The 5,291-nt window shown below is 40.2% G+C and overlaps 1 long non-coding RNA gene across 1 annotated transcript; it reads right to left on the bottom strand.

Moving 5' to 3' along the window:
• Positions 1 to 1,519: 1,519 nt before the first annotated feature.
• LOC112938611 (uncharacterized) lies at positions 1,520 to 2,251 on the bottom strand. Its single transcript, XR_010740524.1, has 3 exons — positions 2,150 to 2,251; positions 1,933 to 2,079; positions 1,520 to 1,643 (listed from the first exon to the last, which is right to left on the bottom strand). It is a non-coding gene; the product is annotated as an uncharacterized lncRNA (long non-coding RNA).
• Between the last annotated feature and the right edge of the window lie 3,040 nt (positions 2,252 to 5,291).

Raw genomic sequence — 5,291 nt, 5'->3', positions numbered from 1 at the left:
TGACCTTAGATCGTTGTTGCCAAACCAGCCAGCAAAGCAAAGACAAGAGCCACCTTTGCTTGAATGGTCACATAAGACAACCGACACAATGAGGAACAATGCTCACTTCTCCAAACTCGCTGCCCTCGTGAACAATGGCCACTGCCGCCAAGTAAGCCACCAGACAAGGGGGTCGTCCAGCAAGCAAACCACAACCTTGCTGAAGCTGCCGCACTGGGCAAGCATCGCCACGAGGACTGGACAAGGGGAGAACATTTTGGCGTGGAGTATGAAGAAGGGGACAGGGAGACCAAAGAAGTCGATTGAGCCAAGACTGTAATTCCAGGCCTCTAGCAGCACGAGCTAGCAGACCTAGCTTCTACCAGTAACTGCTGTCGTCTGCACTGCCTCAAGCGCCGTGTGGCCAACTCCACCCACAGCTGCCACCACGAGCACAGCCACCAAAGAAACTCCCTCCAACCACAACTGCCTAGACCACCACCAGCAATCCATCTCTAGTAGAGCTGCCACCCCTCCACACAATGGAGACATCAGCAGATCCAAAATAGGACAAGGCGCCCGGCATAGGAAACCTAAAAACACTAAACCTAAAGCTAAAGGATACCCACACCTGTTCTGGCTGTTGTCAGCAGCGAGCCTCTAGAATCGATGGGGTAGAGGGTCGAGAGAGATGGTTTACTGTAGCACTACCTATCGCCTATCGAGCTCTCATGATGTGTGAGTCTCGTTTTCTTTTGCAAAGTATAATATCAATTATTGCTAAGGGTGCAAACAATAAAACTCTAAATAAACCCATGCTTGAAAAAAAAACAAGGAAAGAGGTGTCTCAGAGCCACCAGTACAAGTCATAGCAAACAAAACCCAAGTGACCATGTCTATAGACAACTAGTCATTGCCTCCTTTTTGTTTCTGCCATAGCTTCTTATAACTGTGACTTTCCACCATGCTAAAGGTGGTAAAATATTTAGTGTATTATTACTTTGTGCAATGTTTAAGGAAGTCAAATGATTGAGAAACTAATGTTACATGACAATTTTTAAATTATCTTACTACGATGGTACAGGCAACCATCACACCCCCATGAGTCTCCTTTTTGTAAATATTTGGAATACTAGATCTAATTGTAAATAAATTGAAAAATTAAATAAACTAATGGTGTAACGGTGTAATTTAATAGTACTACTTTGTATGGAAAATTGAAAATATTAGCCAAAATGTAGAGTTTAGTTGCATGGAAGTAATTGGGGTCATATAGATTGCTTCTTAGGTGCACTATTTAATCAGTTATCAGAGCTTATAGCAAAATTATCCCCTAAAAAGATATTGGTCTTCTAGCTAGGATTACTCTGTCTTATTTTTGGGCTATATTAATTATAACATAGAGTTTGAAGCATATTATTGTGGTAAAATTGTACTGGATAGCACAACCTGAAGAAAGCATTATAAGAACCAAGTAAGTCTGGAAACTAATTTAACACAAGAAACCTGATAAACTTTTGTTCCTTAGGAACCAACTTACCGCTAGATGAACCTTGCTCATCGCTAAGTATCTCTTCTTTCAGTGCTAGCTTTTCGTGTTTTGATGATCGTGTGCGCAACTGGTTCGTCCTTCCTAAGTTTAGTCTTTTCTGTAAGCTTTCATGCTGCCATGTAAAACATATGGTAAAGCGCCTTGTAAGAACACGTGGATGCAGCATAATGTAGAAGGATTTTATTGGCAGTTCTCGTAGCAACATCATGATAGGGAGCAACTATAGTTAGGTGTGTGTCCTAGATATACCATTTTAAAGTAGATGGCTTAGAACTAATACATTTTTCAGAATATCTACAGATATAAACATGGTTGTTCCTTATAACTACATTGAATTGTGTGATTTATTTTATCCAAAGTAAAACAAGCATGAAGTGTGAGAAATTTTGAAGAACAATTACCAAATGTGTGAACTTTTCAAAAGAGTACACCTCATGGACACTTGTCTTTTGAACAAAGGCACGTATTGTTACTTTCCCTGTTTCCACGTAGAGTGCGGCAGACCTCATGGTACGGAATACATAATTTTTAATGGGATCGGTGTAGTGCTGCAAAAGACAATGTGAAAAATCCAAGTACTTTCAAAGTGAATAATAATGATTAACTGCAATCACATACCCGGTCTCTTCTAATTCCGCCCGTATTTGTCTTTCTAAAGACCACTTCTTTCACCCATCCTTGTGGCAGCCCTTTAGGGTTAAATTCCAGAATTGCAAGAATCTACAAATCAATCAACAATACTGTCATTCAGGAAACTACCCAAACGTTAGTTCTGCAAAGTGAGAAATCATCTAATAGATACTCCCTTTATCCCAATATATAGTAACCTAGTACTTAATTAGACATATCCTACTACTACAAATCTAAACTGATTCCATGACTAGATTTATAGTACTTGAGGATGTTTAATACTATACTGTGTTGATACATTTTAAGACAGGAGTAATTGTTATTCAAATAAGTGAAATAGTTCCAACAAGAAACATACATTCTCTTGAGTACTTGTGTTGCATTGTCCATCTGTATCAAATCCAGAAATCTTCATTTCTTTAATGTAGAGTAGTACATCATCTTTTGAGTACAGTCGAACTCTATGTGGTGGGTAGACATAGAACTGCGAAACAGGAAAAAAGATGATCAGATTCACTCACTTGGGGGAGCAGCCTCAAGCTCTTCCAATAATATCATTGCAGATGAGCAGCCAACATGGTAAAGATGGTGAGCAAACCCTACATGTGCACATGTTTTACAGTATCTATTCGTTGATCATCCTCATCAGTAATGATTCATAAGATCAGAGTAATCAGTTGATGGTGATACACTCTTATGGCACAGTTCAACCATTACAAGTGACTTAACAACTACTAAATTGTTAACCAACAGTAGAAGATGGCATGCCCTCATTGCTAACCAATAAACTCTGTAGGTTCAACAGATGGGGTACCCTGTATTCTGTATTGTAGTGACTATGAAATTTATCTTTTGCTTCGTTACAATATATTGGAATAAACAAATTTATAATATGTAAAAGGTAGGTCCTCAATTTAGCACCAAGCTTATCTGTGCTGAAGCGATCTGTGGACTACGCCCTACTGGCGTATTGCATAGGCAATTTACCTTAGGGACCACTTGAGCAATACAAGGGAGACATTTACAAAAATAGTTTTTTCATATTGTTTTTAACCTCCTAGTAACGTTGCATTCAACAGTTGAATTTTATAATAAATTCACACTTGAGCACTACTGGTGGACATAGACAAACTAGCATAGAGTTAATATGGAATACAATCAAAAGCTACCTTGTACATCTTGTCCATGTTGTCTCCACCGGCTCTAATCTCGACCAGCCAGCCCTTTGGAAGCCATTCATGTGTCCTCTACATAAATCATGGTAGAACTCAGATGTACTAATTGTAAACACAAATAAAATGTTGAATGATATGGTCATATATATAACTCACCATAAGGTTGCAGCCTACAGCACAGTTCTTTGATTCCATGAAGCGCTGATCCATCTCTGAGAAAAGATAATGCAGCACCTCTGACTTCATTGTGAAAGTGCTTCCGGACACGGGACATATGTAATACTGTACAAAGACAAAGAAAATTAACATTGCAACAAAAATCTTGTAGAACAAACGGTAAATTTTAAGTTCTACAAAAGAAATAGATGGCTATCTATAGATATTAATACCTGGTAGATGGTGCCATTATCACCACGATAGACCTCCATTATCCAGCCATCTGGAAGCCAACCTGGTCGGTCATCGACATCATCGTCGTCACTTTGCAAATTTTTTGTTGCTTCCTCAGAGGATTCGACCTCATCACAATCGTTGTCATCTAAGATCCCAAAAGATGGTGACTTGCCCATGGTTAAACCAAGATCAAAGAACTCTCTCCATTCTCCCGCCCTCCCTCCCTCGTCCTCTCCCCCCTCTCTCTCCCCTCCTCCACTCCCTCTCCCTCTCCCTCTCTTTCTTTCTCTCTCCTCTCCTCCATTCCCTCTCTCTCTCTCGCCCTCCTCTGCTCCCTCCCTCTCTTTCTCTACCTCTCTCAACTTTGCACTTGTTTGGGTATGTGCAGAACAGGATGTTTAGCTGGCGTATTAATAGCTGCGGTTTTTAGTAAATAGTGTGTGTTTATACCTTTGAGGGACAACCCACATGGCGTACTGGACAGCTAATGTTTAATATAATGCATTTAATGTGGTGAGTTATATATGTTTGGTTCATATATGTTCTAGATAGTATCATATCTGATGCCAAATGGCATATATTTTCCAAATTAATTTATACTATTTATCACACTGTAGCCATCCATCCTACTATAAACAATCAAATGAATCAAATTAATTAAATCTGATGCCACCTCCAAAATTGAATAAATTTAAGAGTCATATTACTGATACAGGGATGCCCAACCTTATCGACGTAGGATCCATATACAGCATGGAATCCCATGAACTGGATGAACAACACATTGCCCGTGCAACACACCTTCCACCATGAATTCGTGAAACCACATAATATGATAGGTCCATTCACTCGACCTACAAACAAGTGGATCTATTACCCCCTCAATTCCTTGCAATGAAATGCAAGAAATTCCCAATCAATGGCATAACAGGGAAATGCAAGAACAATCAATGGCAAAAATTCCCAATCCCTCTCTCTAGTTTAGCAGCGGCTGCACAAAACCTAGGAAAGGAATATGAGCAATTTCCGCTCACTAGTACAAAACCTTCCATCTGTGATAGCCTCTAACATGCCTGGAATTAGCGGGCCGTCATAAGGAAGTCATCTCAATCGGGTCGGAAATGCGCCCGATTGAGATATGGTCGCACAAATATATTAGATGGGCATAAAACTCAGGCCCGTCACAGATGACACCTATCAGTGACGGGCATTGTCGAAACAATATTTCAGCAATATAAAGGGGGTAGCGCACGAGACCTAAAAGTGGATGGATGCGGAGACAAAGGATTTAGACAGATTCAGACCCTCTCAATGAGAGGTAATACCCTACTCCTGTTTGGGGATTTGAATCCACCGAGTCTATTATAGATCTAACGATCTGGTTGTGAATCTGTGTTCTCATGCCCCTGCAGGGGGCTCCCTGCCCGCCTTATCTAGGTTGGGGGGCAGGGTTACAAGATAGAAATCTTAACCAATACGGTATCGGTTTTCTAAATCTACTTTACAATATTATCAAACCAGGACTTTAGGCCGTTCCGTAATATACAAGGAAACGTAATACC

This window comes from Oryza sativa, chromosome 4 (assembly GCF_034140825.1).
Source record: "Oryza sativa Japonica Group chromosome 4, ASM3414082v1".
In the NCBI taxonomy this organism is placed as follows: Eukaryota; Viridiplantae; Streptophyta; class Magnoliopsida; order Poales; family Poaceae; genus Oryza; species Oryza sativa.
This window is presented reverse-complemented; position numbering and strand designations above follow the sequence as displayed.